Here is a 21,506-nt window from a genome sequence, read left to right on the forward strand (position 1 = left end):
AATCATCAATTTTTAACATTGCCCAAGCATGGTTGCCTACCTTTAGATATCCCAACCGAGAGGATCTATGCCAAGAAAGCAAGAAAAACAGAAAATGCAGCTACGAAATCCTTAACATTTGCTTGAAACGTCAAACCAAAATATGCGAGAAAACATTCTAAAATTTGGACCATGAAACAGACAAAATACTAGGCATATGCACAAGGACTGAAACCCTCTAATTGTGACGCCCCCACTTCTCCCAAGGGCGAACCCAAGGGTATCCGCGGAACGCCTGCCTAGCTCTCGCCAGGACTCGAGACAAATCAATTCAAACTTAACAATATATAATAATTTATACCAGTCTAATAAGGAAAAATCGCTTCCATAAACGAATATCCAAGTCTTGTACCACGTGTTCAAAATACATCCGTTATCCAATTCTTACGTCAGGATCCAAAAATACATCAATTCCCAAATATATACAATAGCCAAAATGTCTAGTCAATTACAATTGAAACCCTAATACAAAAGTACATCCAAAGGGTTCCAACGAGTTTCACTCCATCCATTCCTGTTAAGGAAAACAAATCTACGGGGTGAGCGAAACGCTCGTGAGGCCAAGAAAACACACATGCAAGCACGTTGTCCAAATAACAATCCCAATATTCAAGTAATTTACAATTCGAGCGAGAAAAATAAACAGAAACAATTCAAGGATATAGGAGCTCTCAGGAGCTATTTTCCTCTTGCTTCGCCACGGCTCGATCCGATAACCCCTCGTGATGACACTCCGTTATCCTGGTGGGTATTTTATCCGTAGAAACTTCACTTATTACTTCCTCCGACCAATATTCCACCCTCTCGGATCCGAAACCAAACACGCACGAAAAAGGCGATACTCGTCGAGTATGCCACACGAGATCTCAAGAGATCAAGTTTTGATTTTTGAACACGCACGGAAAGGGCGATACTCCACGAGTATGCCGAACAAGATCTCAAAAGATCAAGTTGTGTTTTGTTATTCTCTTGGTTTATCAAACTTCTCGACCAAGCCCATGCCGGCTCGAGTTGTAAGATTGGTTAAGAGAATTGGGCGTCCCCATAAGTCGAGGAGCTTCACTCCACCCGACAACAAGACACGCACGACATACACGACATGCATGGCAACACGACACGCACACGAAAACGGGTATATTTTAGTCGACGAGATTCACTCAATCGATTTTGAAAACCAAGTTAATACAAGTAAAGTTCAAGTAAAGGAGAGCGAGTGCGATAAAGTACACACTCGTCTGATCAAGTGATATTCACGTATATAAGCAGGTAAATCAAGTAAACACGACAAGTCAGGCACTTGACACTCACCAATTCAAAAGTAATTGAGCGAGAAAATCTTTAGTTGTCCCCTCCGGGATTCTTTTCAAGACTCGCTTGAGCACCTGAAGCAATTAACAAGTATTTTTCACTCACAATCACGTATTAATCATGAAAGGAGTTACGCTTATTTGGACTAGTCAATACCTCAAACCAAGAACCTTAGCCACTCAAAATAAAGGTTCAAAAGTGAGGTTTTATTAACACAAGAAAAACTGATTTCCTTCATGAAATCAAGTTTAAAGTGATCAATTATCATCAAGAAGGAGTAACAAGTTTTCAAATTTTCATTTTCTAAGAAATCAGCAAATTTCAGCTTTGCGCGTCAAATTTAGAAAAATCATATCTTGCACTCAGTAGGTCCAAAATTATAAAACTTGGTACCGTTGGAAACCTCTTAGAAAGTACTAAAAGTTCTTAAAAGACACTTTTCCATGAATCTAAGTGGAAGGTATTCAAAAATGAGCTTGAAGGTACCGGTTCGGCGTACAAGGCAGAATTAAGTTGGATTTCGGCCAACTTTGGAAATTCGGCACGATTCACATGTTGCAAACCGGCCTCTGAAATTTACAGCTCAATTAGTGTTACAAGTGAGGTTTATAACAAAACAAGCGGATCAAGAATCGGAGTTTCGAGTACCGAGATACGGTAGCTCAAAGTTGAGGAAGATTCAAGACTGAAGAAGAATTTCCAGTTTTGAACCTCCAACACTAGCAATTTAATTCGGTATCGAAACGAACTTGAATTGGTGCCAAAATTGGTAGTATTTTACTCCTATATGCAAGGTATTCCTCTATCAAATTTCAGAGAAAAATACCCTCGGGAAGGTAGTTAATTAGTCAACCAAAGTTCAGGAAAAATTCTAAGGCAATCTGCCTTGTGACTTTCATTTCACAATTTCAAATCGTTTAACCAAGAAAACTATCCGAACATGGTTCATTTGTGAAACAAAGGTCTAAGACTCATCCATGATACCTTTGGTAAGTGATGAGCATCAAGAACTTCAATTAATAAAATCATTCCCAAGTTTTGCCCCAAATCAGTCCAAATACTACGTTTTTCTAAAACAGGGCAGTCCTCTTGTTTTAGTCACAACTCAATCAATTTAACTCGGAATGAGGCATGGTTTATGGCGTTAGAAAATACATTCACGGGACTAAAAGTTCACAGAAGGAAATGTTCTGAAATTTGGCAAGCAACCAGCTCAAAATTGAGCCTCAAGTTGCTGCCTCAACAAGCCATTCCAGCAAATCCGAGAGACAGGACAGCTAACTTAAAACGTTTGGTTCGGATCACTCACAAAGAATCAGAACGTGCATTTTATCTCAAATTAAAGCTAGGAATGTCTAGTTTCAAACGCCACCAACGCCACTTGATTTCGACACCCGAGGACAGAGTTATGGCCAAAATACGACCACTGGACAGTTTTACCCGAAAATAATTTTCCAGCATGCCTAGTTCATGAATAAATTCATTTGCCCATCCAATCGTTAATGTTTTCCAACGAAAATTTCTACACACATAATATAACATATACACATCAGGATCATGCCAATAAATCACCAAAAATGGGCCTTATCATGGCCGAACAAAACAGGGGCAGATTCGGCAATTTCTGGTTATGACCTCTACTTGAGTTCCCAACAATAACACTCCATAAATTCATCATTATAACCATTAAACTACCATTAAATCCAACATTGATCCTCAAATCAGCAACAATAACCCAAGTGTGGGAATACAAAGAGCCCACTATCACATTTTACATCCATATCAAGCTAACCAAATGCATGCATGAACTTAACAAGGTAAGATAGCTTCCAAACTTCAAGTTTCCAAGAGTGGATCATCACTTACTTTGGGTTGATGTTCAGCAGAATTTTCGGCCCTCTATTACCCCAGAAAAACCGTGATTTCCAGCCCTTGTTTGCAGCTCAAAATGCTCCTCAAGTGTCAAGCTAGGTGTGGTGCAAGTTTGGTTGAATTTGGAGATGATTTGGGGTGGTTTTGAGTGAGATTAGTGAGCAGAAATTTTGAAGCAATGGAGTTAGAGAGAGGAGGGTGTTTGGTCGGCTATGAGGAGAGAGAAGATGGAGAGAAATCTGATTTCCTTTAGCTTCCAAGAGAAGGTGAAATAAGTGGTGGAAATTCACCCAAAAGTCAACTCTCATTAGGGGCCGTTTGGTGCGATTACGGCTCGATTTTCTCGCGCGTTTGGTTCACTAATGCACTAAACCTCCAATGCATATATATTCATGTAAATATTATTCACTCTTAATTGTCCCGAAATAAGGGTCTCAAGTCCCTCAAATAAAGTCGCGCGTGTGAAAACGCGTACCGTCAATTTTAACGATATAACGCGAAACTTCCGAGAAATTCTTATAACGATTGTACTACTAACTATCACTTGAGTATTTATTCATAAGATTACCTATTTTAGGACCATAGTACAAGTCTTCAATATTCCAAGCTTATTGTGCTACTACGCGGATAAAATCTCCAAGTACTATTCACTATTTTTACTAAACGTACTCCAGGAAATTAATTTTCAGAACGAGTCACTTTAAAAATATAACGAAGTTATATTTCCATGTATTTAGGTCTAATAAGGCTAGAAAATATTCCTCGTGGCAAAAATCCAATTAAATAGTTTATTAAGCCATAAATTAGGCATAAAATAATAGTTTTTACGAGTCCTCACACTAATCCTTTAACAAATTCGAACCAGCGAACATTAACAACATTTCCCAATTCAGTTTGAAGAGAACAGGTTACGGGAACCAGAAGGAAACTGCAAACTTGCTCAACTAAAGGAAAACGCAGCCTACGCAGTAGATAAACAAGAACCTGACACTCATTAGACTCCATAAAACCCTCATAAACCCACGGCTAAACATGCAACCAAGGAGATCTAATGTAGAGAGGGGTCCAAAACATGGCTTTTGGGAGGAACCAGCGGATTCTAAGTAAAACGAACAGCAAGGAACTATTAGACAGCATGGAAAACAAAGAAAGAAACATCAGACAGCCAAAGGTGAGCAAATAAACAGCAAAAGGAAGCATCTTGGACTGTAAAATGCAAGCAAAAACGCAAAGAAACAGCAACAGTAGACCACTGGACTATAACGGATACATTCACGGGCTTCGAACAGCTTGGGACTGATCGAAGCTTCTCCCACCAAAACAGAAATCACATCGCAGCATGAAAGGCATAAACATTAGCAAGAGATGAGAAATTTTACCCAAATGAAAAGGAAAGATCAACAGCGGACAACTTGCTGCAAAACCAGTGCTTTTTCAACGAAGATTGAAGACAATAATGGTGGCATTGGGTTCCTCTCTGTTCCGTAGTTGCTATTGGTTCCAGTCACCCTCTCGTTTGCAGCTTTTTCTTTTCTTTTGCTGGGTTTCTCTTCTCCCGAAACTGTCTCAATCTCTCCCTCTCACTCTATATCTCACTCTCCCGAAGCTCCTCCCTTTGTCTCTCGGTTCCTCACTTTTTCCGTAGCCTCCTCAGCCCTAGCCACCACACTTTTTCTTGCCGTCACCCCCTTTTTGATTCCCAGCTTTTTCTTTCGCTTTTATATGAAACAAAACTCTCAAACCCTCACCTCAAAGGTGAGGATGAGAGCTGAGTTTTTTCCTTCAAAAAACTTAAGCCATCCGATCATTCTTCTTCTAGAATCTTTCTTGTTACATATTGGGGTGAGGTCGCCTATAGTTTGGGGAAAAAGAAAACAACAAAAAGAGGTGAAATGGATTTACCTGGCCAGCTGCAAAAATCTGGTTTGTGGCCTCGTACGAAGGAGATGATGAATAGTGCCTGTATTTGCACGCGCGCGAGGATCTGTTCATTTCTTATTTCCTCTTTCTTTTTTTTTAACAAAATTGATTTTGATGATTTTCCTTTTCTTTTCCTGTTTTTCTAATAATAATAATCAATTTTTTTTTCAAGAAATAGAAATGAAACAAGAATAAATAAAATTTAACAAAAATGAACAAAAAATAGAAATAAAAAATGAAGAAAAATAAAATAAATATCTAATAAAAATAAATAAAATGATGGTGAAATTTTTGGTGTCTACAGCTTGTCCCTCTTTGTCTGAGTTTCGAAAAGACTCGAGACAAAGATGTAGACACCAAATATTTACCTGTAGTTATTCTGCCTTGAATTGAAACATGTAAACATAAAAAAGAAAAGGTCAGTGGGATAAAATCCTACCCTGCCATAACATCAGTCAGTGCCAAGGTTGGTGGGATAAACCCAAGTCCAACAAGATAAAACGGTCAGTAGGATAAAACCCGAGGTTGGTAGGATAAAACCCGATCCCAACGAGACATAAACGGTCAGCGAGATAAAACCCGGTCCTGCCGAGATTCCAAATCCAACATGATAAAACGATCAGTAGGATACAATCCAAACCTACCGAGATTCTTTTTCACAAAATTTGCCCCAATTCCAACCAATTATCGTGCAATCGATCATTTATTATGGCCTTGTGATATTGTTGTTCCTCCTTAAAACTTTGATTCACACCTCGTCCTCGGTCCGAACTATGAATATTCGATTCTTTGGCGACATTACTCAATTATATAAAAAATTTTGCCTCAATTTTGTTATTTGAAACACGTATGAACCTGTAAGAGAAAGAACAAATAATGCCACCACCATTCGACCCGTCTAGCTTTCAAGAAACGTGTAAACATGAGTACTTGAGCGTTCTTCCCCGATAGAGTGAAAACTCAACTTTACCCTGCTAATTGTATCCAGTTTCCTCAACTTCCAATGCTAACAAGACCCTTGGTATCCAGGCAATTCGAATAAATTACAGGGATTGCCATTTAATAACTCTCCGATGTAGCCAAACTCAACTTTGCTCTGCAAACTATATCAAATCTTCTTAACTTCCAATGCTTATCAAATATGATATTTGGTATCCAGGGATTTTTAATAAATCTGAGGGATTGCCATTTGATAAATCTGAAGAGATAAATGAGACCATGAAACACAAGAAAAATATTTTATTTACACAAAAATAATGAAAATCCAAGTAAATGAAAGCAACGATTTACCTTTATTGATAAAAAATTGATTTGAGAGAAATAAATCTGTACACTTAAAAGTTTATGTTTGATGAACCAAAATACTTTGATTCTCGAACAAAACGCCACATTTGACCCTTTGGATGTCGTTCCTCCGGAATTCAATGCCGGCAGAAAAATCACAATGTGAGGAGGAATCTAAACGAACTGAATCACCAGGCTTTTAAATCCAAACTCACTTTTCCTCATAAAACCCTACCTTAACGCCCTTTCGGGTTTTCACTAAGGTTACCCCCACCTTTTTATTTTCTCTCCTTCTTCTTTCTTTCTTCTTTTTTGTTGTTGTTATTATTGTTTTTTCTTTTTTTGTTTCTGATAATAATCGCTCTTCCCTTTTGAAGGTGTTCTTGTAAATGAGCAGTGTCAACCTCAAACCTAATCAATTCAGAAATACAACTAAAATTTTTCTTTTTTTCCTTTTCTCTGGGATCATTATATGATCATCATGTGCCAATTAATTTAGAAAATTCCTTGACAGAGGTATTACAAAGAACAGAAGTCAGGACTTTTAGTTTTTGTAATGGGGTCTGGTGAGGTGCTAAAAAGGTTAAGGCTTGAAGGCGGATTTCCAAAAGTGGTTTAAATAATCTGAGATCGCATTGTTGCGCCAACCTTATTTTAGCGTTAAATCAAAACTTGCTCCAGTTTATTCTTAACTGAGGTTCTCTTTTTCCATTTTTCTTTTTTTTTTCTTTTCCTTCCTGGCCTTCTGTCATTCCATTCATCTTTTGAAATTTTCAAAATTTGTCCCAATTTATTTTGAATTGAGGTTTTCTTTTGTTCATTTTCTTTTTTTTCGGCCTTCCTTTAAAAATTAAATTTGCCCCAATGTGGGGCTTTTCTCTTTTCTTTTTCACAACTAAATTTGCTCCAATGTGGGGTTTGCGATTCTCAAGGGTTGCCAAACGAAAATAATTTATTTTAAAGGTTCAAAAGGGATAACTAGGGATAGAATGTTTAATTGGAAGGGAAGAGGGCCTGGATTTCATTCCGTTCTTCGCATTAACTCTGAAAGGAAACCTTCATTTATCATATGAAGAATTTCTTACACGTATCCGAATTGATCGGCTGAGGGAAAGCTTGTCCATTCAAATCTAAGAATAAGTGCTCCACCTTCTTGATGATAAAAGGGTCCTACCAATTTGGTGCAAAATTGCCCTTAGCCTCCTCTTGTGCTGGTAAAATCTATTTCAATACTTTATCTCCTTCTGTGAATAGTCGTGGTTTGACCTTTTTGTTATAAACACGAGCCATCCTTCTTTTGATAGCACTGACCATGACAAATGGTATTTAGCTGCGGCTTATCAAGTGACCACTGATTTCTTATTTCCTTAATCTTGATCCCAATTCGGCTTGAGTTTCTCTTTATACCATTTGGGCCTCTTTGAAATATTTTCGGATGTCTCTTCGCTATTCCTCTCATTTTGAAATCCAAATTCATATTCGTGAGATATTGAGATTGCCCCCATCAAATTTCGGAACAGTGATATCCAAAGGGTCAAAAAATTTTATTTTGGCCATCTGAAAAGAATGCGTAAGTAACACAGTATATATAAAACTGTACATTCTATTGAATTTCAAGATAAAGATCAAACTTAATAAGGTGTTACTTGTTAAATAAGACGTGTCTTTAAAAGTCACTTGATTCAAAACTATTTACAAAACATAGCTAAACAAAAGACACATGCATGAATAATTTTCATGAATTTTAATCAAAGACAACTCCCCAAGTTTATCGAAACTCCCCTTCAAGAGGGAGGGATCTCATCAGTTAGGAATTTTCAGATTTCCTCATTGGAGGTGTCCTTGTGCACAGGAAAAGGATTTTTGCTAACACTTGGTCCTTGTTCCTCTCTCCTTCTCAAAATTATGTTTTCAGCCTCAATCATGTCTTGTATTTTATGTTTGAGTACCCAACAATTGGCAATAGAATGTCCAGGAGCTCCAGAATGATAAGCACAAAAAGATTGAGGATCATAACCAGGGGGAACTTCTTTAGTATAGACTTTAGGGGGTATCGTACCAATTTTCCCTGCGGCTTTAAGCTGTTCATATAAGTGATCAAAGGGCCGATCTAGATTGGTGAAAGTTCTATATCGAGTTGGGTTTTGGGTGTCATTGGTTTGTTGATAGTTGTAGTTCTGGTTAGCTGATGAAATGGGTCTTGGATTATAAGGAGGGCGAGGCCTGGTTTGAAAGTTAGATGAAGAAATATGAAATGGTGTTGTGGGCGTGCTTGGATAATTTGGTCGAGGTTGAAGGTGGTTAATGGTGGTATGGTAAACAGGTCGAGGGTATAGATTGTATGGGTAACGAGGTGAATAAGTGGGGTATTGCTGGTATCTAGGTCGGAAAGAAGGGCCTTAGTTCTAGACAAATGAAGCTTCTTCCTTTTTCTTCTTGAACTGAGACTTCTTGCTATTGCTGCCTTGATTTTGCATCGCTTCCAATTGCGATTTCAGAATTGACACATTAACAATCTTCCCTGCTCTTACGAACTCGTCATACTCTTCCAATTTATTGACAATTTCTGTGAAGGAACACCCGGTCATACGAAAAATTTCCTCAAAATAGGGTTGGTCATGAGGTTTGATGAACGTACGATCAATTTCTTCTTCAGTCATGGGATGCTCCACCTTGGCAGCCAATTTCCTCCATCTCTTTGCATATGTCTTGTAATCCTCAGATGGTTTCCTTTTAGTTCCTTCCAGTGTGGTTCTCGTCGGAGTAAGCTCTCAATTATACTCGTATTGTCTCACAAACGCAGTTGACAGGTCCATCCAGGTCCTCATCTCCTCAGGCTTCATATTAGAGTACCAATCAAGTGCATCGCCTTCTAAGCTTTCAAGGAACAACCAAACTGGCAAATTCTCATCATCTATTGGTTTTTCTAATTTGTTAGCAAACATTCGGAGATGCGTTTTGGGACTGTCCGTTCCATCATACTTGCTAAATTTGGGTGTTTTGAAATCCACCGGCAGTTGCATATCAGGAAACAGGCACAACTCGTTGTAATCCAAACCTCCTTGTTTGCTCAAGCCTTGGCTCTTCCTCATGAATTCGTCAAATCGATCCAACCTTTTTATCAAATTCTTGTCAATTGGTGCAAAGGATTCCCCTGCTTCAACTTTTCCTTGGGCAGCGGTATCTATCGTGAATGGTTCAGCTGTGGAATAGTAATAGGGTCCTTAAGGTTCAAGTGGCATGTTCAGATTTACATGTGGATAATTTTGTAGAATTTGAGGGTGAGGAGGATTGGTTTGGATAGTGGGTACATAGGTATGTGGTAGGCCATGAGTGGGATAGGTGAAAGTCTTTTCAGGTGAATTTTATGACTTGTGAAGTAACAGAGGTTTGAGTATAGGGCAAAAGTATTGGTTCAATTTGATTGGCAGGTAAGGGCTCATGTTGGATACCGCCGCTGTTACTAGTGACTAGTTGATCAATCACACGTCGTTATGCCGTCATTTCCATGCTCAGCTCATTGAATTTGTTTAGTACTTCGCTCAGTTGAGCTCCCAGATTTGCCAAGTTAGTTGATGATTTCATTACAGGTCTATTGGACGATTCCGGATGCGTACTCTGTTTACACTATTTCTTGAAGCTCAGCTACACGATCGTGAAATGATGGGGCTTCTTCGTGTAGCTATGTTTGCAACTACCTGAAAATTTGGAAAAATCTTATTTAGATTCTTTTTTGGATTAACTGCTGACAAAAAAAAAAAGAAAAAGAAAAAGACATGAGTTAGTAAAAATTAAAGTAATTCGGATGCATGTCCTGTTGGGGGAGCCCTTTTGTGCCAAGGGTAGGCCTAACATGAGAATGCAATCCTCTAGGGTAGGAACATACAATACCTGATGAATCCGATCAACTTACTGATATTTGAGTGAAAAATACTTTGAAAAAGTTGACCAATTGGAGTGAGAAGAGACACTTGTCCTAACAAAATGAGAACAAAGTCCGAATGGATTGATTACTTTGATTGACACATAAAGTGATGTGTGAAAGAGCCTATTCTTGAAAGGATTGCAACGTCTCGACTAGGTTATTCAGTCAACCTTAGATCGAAACCCTAAAAAAAGGATAAACGGGTCAAATGGATTGGATGAAATTGACGATTTATTCAAAATTGACCGGATCACCCTAAAAAATGAATAAACTGGTCAAATAAATTGAATAAAATTTAGAATTTATTCAAAATTGACCGAATTGTCCTAGAAATGAGTAAACTAGTCAAATGAATTGAATGAAATTGATGATTTATTCAAAATTGAAGGGATCACTCTAAAAAATAGGTAAACTGGTCAAATGAATTAAATGAAAATGATGATTTATTCAAAAATTAACTGGATCGCCCTAACAATGGGTAAACTGGTCAAATGAATTGAATGGAAATGATGATTTATTAAAAAACGATTGGGTTGTACAAAAAAGGGTTAATCACATTTTATCCCCTTAAAGAATACCTAATTTCTCAGTTTACCCCCTAACCTTTAATTTTGCTCACTTAACCCCCTTTAGGACAAAATTGCCCTTGCATTATTTTGACTTTTCATTTACCTTGTTTTCCTTTCTTTTATTTCTTTTTCTCTTTCTTCTTTATTTAATTCTTCCTCTTTCCCACAAAAATCTTCACCTTAATGATTGAAATTAAAAAAGAGGAATTGCAGAGATCTATCTTCTCCTTAAATGATTAAAAAAATATTCAAATCACTTTCCTAAAATAAAATTTTTTTAGCCTTTCAATTCTTTTAATTTTGGATTTTCCTCTTTCCTTTCTAGTTTCTCATTTTATTCTCAAGAAAATATCATAAGATGAAATTGTTTTGCTTTCTTTTATTTCTTTTTCTCTTTCTTCTCTCTTTCATCCTTCCCAATAGAAATTCCATTTCAACGAAAATTTTTGTTTTGAGTTTTTAATTGCATATTTCTGGGTGAAGGTTTAAAAGGCATCAAAAACTAATTTTGATTTTTTGTATGATGCCACGTGTCACAAATTTCAATTGATGATTATTAATCAGGTCACAATTTCATCTTAAGATATTTTCTTGGGAATAAAATGAGAAACTAGAAAGGAAAGAGGAAAACCCAAAATTAAAAGAATTGAAAGGCTAAAAAAATTGTATTTTAGGAAAGTGATTTGAATATTTTTTTAATCATTTAAGGAGAAGATAGATAGATCTTTGCAATTTCTCTTTTTTAATTTCAATCATTAAGGTGAAGATTTTTGTGGGAAAGAGGAAGAATTAAATAAAGAAGAAAGAGAAAAAGAAATAAAAGAAAGGAAAATAAGGTAAATGAAAAGTCAAAATAATGCAAGGGCAATTTTGTCCTAAAGGGGGTTAAGTGAGTAAAATTAAAGGTTAGGGGGTAAACTGAGAAATGGGGTATTCTTTAAGGGGATAAAATGTGATTAACCCTACAAAAAATGAATAAACGAGTCAAATGGATTGGATGGAACTGGTGATTTATTCAAAAATTGACTGGATTGCCAACCCATTTGGAGTTTGACATTGTATTTCAATGCATTAGTCTATGAGCGTTCTAAAATCAAGATTTGGCCTTAATATATTTACCATCTCAACAATGAAGAATTATTTTGTGACTTTCTTCAAATTAATGTCCTTTACACAAGGGATTTTTACCAATTATATTAAAATGGCCAAAAGATGATTATTAGATGCTCATATTCTAACGTGCAAAAATTTCTCTATCATCTTCGAGACTAATGTCATCATGGAAGGGATCAGATTCTACCTTACCTTGTGCACTACCCCTTTGGATGGTACAAGAAATATAAACGTGCAAGTCTCATTGGATTACATATTCGAGACACAAGGTGGCTTACTCCTAACACGGGATTCCCTAAATGGCATTCCCTCTAAGGTTTATACATGATGCCAATTTATCAAAGCAATTAAATATGCAATTTGAAATGAAACATGACCTAAGAGACCCTTCATATGCCAGGGTGAGTCTAGAATGATATGCAATTATTAATCTATGAATGCAATACATAAAAATCTTTAAACGTGCAATAACCTATCTAAGGGAGTAGGTTCTAAAAGAGGATCATGCCAGATCTCTTATTTCCTAGTGTTTGTGAATGCAAAAGATAAAAAACAAGGAAACGTTAGTTCAACACATAACACGTTGTGGCAATCAAATAATATAAAAAAATAGAAAGCAAAATAAGAAAAGAGGGGTGGAATCCCTCCCCTCGTGCTTAGTGTCCCTAGTCAGGTAAGGTTGACCCTATCGTAGGGTATTTCTAATATGGATGCATAAGGTTTGGCTTACTAATGCATCTAGACTCGATGAAGCTTCAGGCTCCCAAGCCTTCAGACCAAAAGGCGAAGGGTCATCAATCCCAGGGCCTTCGATTGGTGGCTCGAGTGATCCCTTAGGCATCGCTATGGGCGCAGAGCACACTATCCGCCTACCTAAAGAAATCGATCCTAATCCTACAAGGAGATGTGGAAAGTGCCCACGAAAAAGAAAAAATAGGGTAAAAAGTAATGCATGCACGTTTGAGGTGCTTTCTTTTGAGGGGAGAGATTATAATACCATCAAATGCGGTTGAAAGTTCTGTCGCGCCCCAAATTTTTTAAAAATAAAATAAAATGACGAGTTTAGAAAATGAATTTTGATTTATTTGATTAAAAATGAATTTTTTATTTAAATAAATAAAGAAAAAGAAGGGCCTAAAATGGGGTTTGAAAGTGCGACGATTTGGGCCCAAATTATAGTTTAAAAAGGATTTTTGAAATAAAAATCGGAGTCGCCACTTGGTATTGAGTTAAGGTGTACCAAGTCACCTAAAAATGAATTTTTCAAAGAAAAAAGTAGAAAAATCCCTTTTAAACGACTCCTAGTCTACAAAATTCAGAGAAAGAGGTTCGGGAGTCACATTTGAAGAAAGAGAAGACAAGGATAAAAATCCAAGGCAAATAAAAACCCTAACTATTACATTTGAGGGGAGCCTACTACAATCTAAAAGGGGAAAAGAATAAATGAATACCTAACTATTACATCTTGGCATTTAAATGCCTTTCAAATAACCAAAATTGAACTAAAATAAATATACAAAATTAAAATAAATAAAGCGAATAAATAAATAAATAAATAAAAACATTCAAAAGGCATGCAATTAAACACGTAAAGTCACAGAAGGACAAATAGGATCAAATAAAGTCAAAATAAGGGATAGAGTGTACCTCCCTTGAGTTGGTGCCCTAACGGAACAAAATTGCTTATTTACCCTTCAAAACAATAAAAAGGGTCAAGGCATCATTTTAATTAACAATTAATTAAATGAAAACTAAACACGAAATGAAAATCTAAACACAAAATGGAATCACTTAAGGTGTTCACATAAAATAAACCATTTAGGAGTAAAAATTAAAGCAAACAAAATCCTAAGTAAAAAGTTTTAAAAGTTAAAAATGGAATAATTGGGCCAAAAAAGCAAATTAAGGAGATACAATTGATCAAATTGGTCAATTAATTGGGCAAAGTTAGAATGAGGAGAAACATGTGGGGTTGAAATGCAATTTTTGAAAGATTTTCATGCATGCAAACCAAAGCTTTCGGCAAAAGCTGAAGTTGTTTTCTTTCTACCATTTCTACTGGAATTTTTCATACGCAAGCCTCTGCAATCTCGGTGTCGCGCCCCATTTTTTATAAGAAAAATAAATAAATGGAAAGTGAATTTTGATTCAATTTTTGGTTGGAAAATAAATTTTGATTTTGGAAAGAAAATGAAAAAACATGGGTCTAAATGGGACTTGAAAATGCGACGATTTGACCCAAAATATAGTTTAAAAAGGATTTTGGAAATAAAAATCGGAGTCGCCACTTGGTATTGGGTTAAGGTGTACCAAGTCACCTAAAAAATGAATTTTTTTAAAGAAAAATAGAAAAAACCCTTTTTAAACGACTCCAAGTCTACGTAAATCAAAGAAAAAGGTTCGGGAGTCACATTTGAAGAGAGGGAAGGCAAGGACGAGGTCCAAGGCACCCTCTCAACCTAGCCAAGGCTAGTTGCACGATTTAGTCAAAGATTTTCTTGTTTTAACCAAAGAATTTATCACATTTGGATGTGCTATATGAATGCAAATCCTAGACCTAGGGGGCATCGGGGGGTAAAATTTCTCTTCAAAGTTTGAATGGTGCCAATCACATTAATAGTGATGCCCAATAATGACTCTTTGGAGAGGTCACGAATAATGCTAATTACGTAAAAATGAGTGGAATGAATGTATGCAATGTGAAAAATATGAGTTTGTGTGAAGTGAAAAAGTAATTATAGTAATAAAAAAACAATAGTGTGTAAGTGGAAGTGTGCAAATGGATGTGCAAAGTGAGGTATGTAAAGTGATAGTGTGAAATGTATGTGTGATAGCATAAAGTGCATGTGTGCAAGTGATAGTATATAAAGTGCGAGTGGTAGAGTGAAAATGTACAAAATGAGAGTTGTGTGAAATGATAGGGGATAAATGAAATGCATGAACTCTAGAGGAATGCAAGCAAGATGGGTACGGGGAGACCCTAAGTCGTGACCTTTAATTTGCCTTTTGGTTAGAAAAAGAATGAGCGTGCTAAGGCTATGTATAGCCAAACTCGTCCATCCCCCTTACCAAAAGAGTGACTCCCTATCCTATACAAGCAAATGAGCTAACCTAAATGAAAATGTAATCCTAAATGTGTAAGGGAAATGGAGTGAAGGGTCATGCAAAAATGTAAAACTAAAAGGAAAGAATGAATGAAGATGTAGTGAAGGCATGCGAGTATGTACTAGCGAGAGGGGGCCCTATTGGGTCTAGCATTGGACTAGCCCTTTACTAACGCTCATTTACAAGCATTGGACTTGTAAGAACTCGAGGGGAAGGCCATGACTAGCATTGGACTAGCCACGGTGACGTGCATCTATATCCACCATATATAATCAATAGGCATGGTTAAAGCAAGTATGCATGTGAGCACGTAATTCACATAACACGTAAGCATGCATATCTAGATGCCAAAGCCCTACGAAAGCGGTAACACATAGCACATAGGCATGCAAATCACACACAAAGCAAAATGAAGCAAATAAAACCCCTAACTATTACATTTGAGGGAGGGCCTACTACAATCTAAAGGGGAATGTGAAATAAAATAAAATGAATCTAACTATTACAAATTTGGCATTCAAGTGCCTTTCCAATGATCAAAATTGCACTAAAATAAATATACAAAAACTAAAGCCAATAAAGCGAATAAATAAAATGAATAAAATAAAAACATTCAAAAAGCATGCAATCAAGCATATAAAATCACATAGGGCACGTAGGGTCAAATAAAGTAAGAAGCAAAGGATAGAGTGTACCTCCCTTAAGTTGGGGCCCTAATGGAGTGAAATTACTTATTTGCCCTCCAAAATAAAAGAAAGGGTCAAGGCACCAATTTAATTCACAATTAATCATATGGAATGAAAATAACACGAAATTGAATCACTCGAAACACCCAAATAGACTAAACAACCCATATTCAAAGGTTTAAAGTAGACAAGGACCCAATTGAAAGAATTACAAAGCTTTGAGGGGTTAAATTATTATCATTGCAAATGTTAAAGGTCATAAATGAAAATGAATTAAAACCAACAGTTTAAGCAGAAACCCATCAAAACCAAAAATTAGAATTTCACAAAATGAATGAAAAACCCATTTACAATGATTAAGCATCAAAATTGACCAAAGTTTCACTGAAAATACAAATCAAAACTAAGAATTTGTCGAAACTTATTAAACCGCAAAATTCATCCTAAAATTCACAAACAATCCATCCGAAATTAAATTAGAGTGTATCAAATAAAATTAACATTGATAGAAGGACAAAATTGATTGTATTTTCCAATTTGTTGGGCCAAGGTGAAGCAAGGGGAAACTTGAGGGGTTAGATTGCATTTTTAGAAACTTTTCCATGCAAACCCACGAAGAACTCATCTTCTTCAACCGAAAACTTTCTGCAATTTCTTTCTGGGTTCCTCTTTTCATCCAAACGCAAGTAATGCTCAAACAACCCAAAATTTGAAGCAAGGCCACAAGATCACCAAGCCTTCTTTTTACTTTTTGCCCATAAAACTCTTATATTTACACACCAAAAATCAGAGGAAAGAGTATGCAAATAACGAAGTCATCTTCTTCGTAGCTTCTGCAATACCAGAAAGTTATGCGGATCCAGAAATTTTCACTCAGCAACGCAAAGCCCATTGATGTATTCACCAAAAGACTAAACACCAAGAATTCAAACTCACTTCTTAACAAAATCCAATGAGAAAAACACTCCATAGGCAAGATTAAAGCAATAGAGACAAACAAAAACACATAAAACAACAAACAACTACAAGCATCAGCAGCGACACAAACAACAAAACACAGAAAAAACGCAAGAACACAGCTCAGCCACGAAGGAAAATGGAAAGAGCTAAGAAATCAGTTTAAGAAGATACCTAAGGAAGCTTTCTGGATTGGATTTGAGTGAGCGAAAGTAGATGGTCGGTTTCCCTTCCTTTCTCCCTTGTCTGCAACTCCAAGCTCTCTTTATTCTGTTCCCTTTTCTTAGCCGCTGTGTCGTTACTGCGGTTGTTGCTGCCATCAGTGATGAATCCCCCTTAACCTGGATTCAACTTGGATCAACGGAAGGTGAAGAGAGAAACCGGATTAGGTTAGTTTCCCTCTGTTTCTTTTCTGGTTTGGCTTGAAACTTTGTGACTCACTCCTTCCTCTGGAGCAGCGGAAGGGGAAGCTAGGGTTCTTTTGCAGTGTAGCTGTCATCGAGGCCGTTGCCATTTCTTGTCCCTTGAAGTTTTGAGGGTTCAACTAGGGAAAGTAGAGGGCGCCGCCATCGTACCAAGATGAGGGCTTCTCCTTTCAGATTCCCTTTTCTCCGCCGCCAGCTCCTCTGCTTTTCCTAATTTTTCCTTTTTTCACTTTCTTCCTCCCTCAGATTTTTTTTCCGGCTCTCTCTCGGTTCTGTCCTCCTCAAAGCTGCGTTCTTTCTTTTCCCTCAACCCTAGCCTTCATATGTTCTCCCTCGGTTTCTGGTTCCTTCCGCTCTCGCTGCCTCTCCCAGATTCTCCCTTTTCCTGATTTTTTCCCTTCCTCCGTTTCAGCCGCCGACCCCTTTTCTCCTCCTCAAAGCTGCGTTTTACTTTGGCTCTATTTATACCCAGCCCACAACTTCAAACCCTCACAGCAAGGGTACCAGATGAAGCTGCATTTCCTCCTCGTTTTTTTTGGAGCCGTCCGATGTTTTTGCTAGACTCCCCCAGAAGCTGAGTAAATTCTTGAATTATGATGAAAAAAAAAGAGTTTCTACAAGTAAGGCTATTGGTGGAAGCGTTTTTAAAATGAGGTTGTTCGCATTCAGCAAATGCGAACTTACTTAGTTTCCATTCAGCAAATGCGAGCTAGGATACTTTTTTTTTATAAAAAAAGTACCTCGCATTTCTCAGTCTCTTTCACCTAAACCCAAAAACAGAGCTCCGTTCTTTACGTCAAACATTCAGCATTCAAATCCATAAGCAGAGGGGCAGAAATTGGAACGAAACTTTGCACATCCAGCTCACTCTCTCGTCTTTTGCGTAGCTAGACACCAGTCCAAGCTTCCAAGAGGAAATTGCCCAAAATCCCTCAATCTCTTTCTTTCTCGTCGGTTGTTGTCCGCCATTGTTGAGCTTCCACCAGACGCCATTTACACGCCAACCAGCTGCCATTTCTGCCTCAGCAGTCATCCCCAACCAATTTTGTGACCCTTTGCGCTGCACATTTTCTTTTCCCTTCGCAAATGGCTTTCAAATTCGTGGCTGTGCTCTGTAGCTCACAAACAGCATAAAAGGTATGAACTTTTGTTGCAAAGCCTGATTTTTATGCGTTTTATATTTATTTAATACTTTAATCCGATGTAAAGTTCAGATTTGATGTCAAATTTGGATGTAAATATCATGTGGGTTGTGCTGCTTTTTCCATTTTTTTCTGTCGAGTCTGAGGAAATATCTTCAGGGAGGGGAAATCCTTGGGTCAAATGACCCACTGCACCGCAGAGCCAGAGTAAACGTAAATGCAGAAAGAAAATGACAGAGACAGATGTAGATAAAATTAGTGGTATTTGCATATAACTTCACAGCTAGTCCTACATCATTTTCTTTTGAGTTACCGATAACTTGGGCGAATTCTTAGTTTATGATGGAAAAAAAAAGAATTCTGCAACGAGGGCGGTTCTTGGAGTGTGTTCTACAAATGGGGGTCTTCGCATTTCTGAAATGCGAGCTCGTGAGCTCGCATTCCGGGAATACGAAATGCGAGCTCACTGAGAGCTGGGTGAGCGCCAAGACAAGGCTACGTTACAGTCTTCGTCGGCTTGGCGTGGCATTGGTACAGGTGCTGGTGGATGTGGTCGCATTGTCTCTTTGACAATGGCCTGTAGGTAGACTAAATTCTTGATATCAGATTCTTCTACCCATCTCTCTTTACCAACAAAAGAGTCAATCTCTTCCTGGGCTTTTTGCAAAACGTGCCTATGGTTCAGTAGCAGGGAGATAACCCAGCTCAACGCCCTTGATGTGGTACTAGTTCCTGCTACAATAATCACCTGCAAGCAAAATAATAATAATAATAATAATGAAAAGTAACAAATAGAAAATTCTGGCAAAGATTAGTTCTACACTAAGAATAGATTAGCTGAAGAGTTTTGAGTTTTGATTTTTTTTAACTTGTCCTAATTAGTTGTGGAGCTTAGAATATCAGACAAGGGAGAAGTTCTACAAGAAAGAAACTAGGGTGGACAATTCTCTAGCTCCCAAAAAAAAAGCAAAAAAATTTGAATTTGGGAGAGCTCGCATTCCGCGAATGCGAACTCTATGGCCTCCGAAAAAAAAAATAAAAAAATTCAAATTCTGCTGAGCTCGCATTATCAGAGCTCGCATTCCTGAAATGCGAAGACCCCCCTACGGAATACCTCACCGAAATCGCTCCTTTTGTAGAATTTTTTTAAATTTCATCACAAACTTAGAAATTTCTCCCGATAACTTTGACTTGGTTCTAGTGTTCATGTGACCAGCCATTTGGCATTTTTGCATGATACCAGTAAGTTGGATTTCGTGATTAGCATCCACGGTATTGGCATTGCTATTTATAACTTGGCAATTTTGAAAGTTTACTAGTTGGCTGCTTAATATACGGTTAATGCTTAAAATATGCTGAATCAATTAGGATTCTCTTAGTGAATAGTCTGTTTGTGGCATTCTAGTGGCTAAGTTATGTTGTCCATCTTTTAGTTTTGTTGTATTGCTGTTTCTTCAGTACCTTGATGGGTTGTAATGCTACCAGACCAGTTGTAACCCCCCCACCCCCCCCCAAAAAAAAAAAAACTGCTATTAGCTACTTACTATTAAACGATGCAATTTGTTTTACCTTTTTAAGTAGTGGTATGTATTAGCTACTTGTTTTGAAGTTTTGCTTCTTATTGAGAAACTATGTATAGTTTTGAGATGCAGGAAAAACCTGTAGGTCCTTGCACCATATATCTAGTCTTACAATTCTGAGTTATCACTGTTAACAATTCTAGATCATCAACATTTGCATAATGAGGCTCGCTTAGGTAATACACCTAAATAACTGTTTCGCATGGCTAGAAACCTTGAGGTACCCAGTCCATTTGCTATTTCAAGACACACTGCTGGCACAGTGGTCTTTCTTTCTGCAACATTCAACCTTCTTCCATCTTAAATCTGATCATTGAGTATAGTCAGTAGGGTCCATCCTAATATGATTAGATTTTGAAGAATCTAAATATTTTGTACTTGCATGTAGGCTTATGAATGCATGAAAGTTTTGATCCCAATCTTAGTTAATTGTGAGGGCAACTGTGAATTTTTCTTGGTTGAGGAACTAGAATGAATATACCCATTCCGGACTGTACAACTCCTCTGTTTTTATTTTTATATTTTAAATCTGTTCATACAATCAACCATGGAAAAAATTGCAAGCTCAGTAGAAGCAAGAGTTGGGGATTGGGGCATACAACCTGTATAAGGGTCACTTTTTTGAAGAAATTCTAATGCCATGAAGTTTGAGTTTGACAATGGCATATTAGTTTCTAAAAAGCAAAAGAAACAATGGCATAATTTCCAGTTCTTGACGATGGCATATGGTGAATATTCTAGAAACCAACTTAACCTCTAGGACTTCTTAGCATATGGAGAATATGCTAGAAACGAACTTAACCTCTTGGACTTCTTAGCATTCTATTCATTTTCAGTCTCACTTGCGTAGTTAGCCTTTTAGTTCTGCCACCTAGTTAAATTATTGCAGAATGCCTTGCTTTATGTTACCTTAGCAACAGGGGTTAAAATGATCTTGGTACATCATGGACGCCAGTCCAATCCAAAATTCTTGAACCAAATTGAAGAGTTTATTTCTTATAGCTGTCATGAATTTTCTGGTGTTTGAAGCAAGTGATTGTAAATTGTATGCTTAAAGTGTTTGATTTTTCCTTATAATGGAATTTATGGTTGGATAAGCATCTAGAAACATATTAACTTGATCAGAAATTTCACAAGGCTTGTAGGTGGAAGTTTATGTTGGTTTTTGAGATAATTGAGCTGATCACTTCCTGTACATATCTCAGGAAATTGATCAAGGTTGTGTTGTTTTGTGTACATCAATGTTTGAACAGAACTTATAACAGGTTCCATATACAGCTTGACTCGCTTTGGTTAACACTCTGCTTAGCAAGTTGTCATATCCATATTGTTGGAGATGGAGGAGCTACGGCAACTCTCCCAAGCATTTATATCAACTAGTAATAGTTCACGTGCTTTGCACGTGATTGTAATATTTTAAAATATATTATTTTTCAGATACTAAAATTTTTTTATGAAATTTTGATCATCAACATCATAATATAGTATTTTTATGTTATTTATTTTTTTAAGCTAGTTACTTTTAAAAATTTTATTAAATGCAAAGAGACAGAAAACATTCCAATGTAGTTGGCATATCCC

General features: G+C 37.1%; 1 long non-coding RNA gene across 1 annotated transcript; it reads right to left on the reverse strand.

Annotated features, from left to right (window-relative positions):
- Positions 1-345: 345 nt before the first annotated feature.
- Positions 346-1,445, reverse strand: LOC140021330 (uncharacterized). The gene is made up of 2 exons (XR_011825136.1): positions 1,348-1,445; positions 346-553 (listed from the first exon to the last, which is right to left on the reverse strand). It is a non-coding gene; the product is annotated as an uncharacterized lncRNA (long non-coding RNA).
- Positions 1,446-21,506: the final 20,061 nt, after the last annotated feature.

This window comes from Coffea arabica, chromosome 1e (assembly GCF_036785885.1).
Source record: "Coffea arabica cultivar ET-39 chromosome 1e, Coffea Arabica ET-39 HiFi, whole genome shotgun sequence".
NCBI classification, from domain to species: Eukaryota; Viridiplantae; Streptophyta; class Magnoliopsida; order Gentianales; family Rubiaceae; genus Coffea; species Coffea arabica.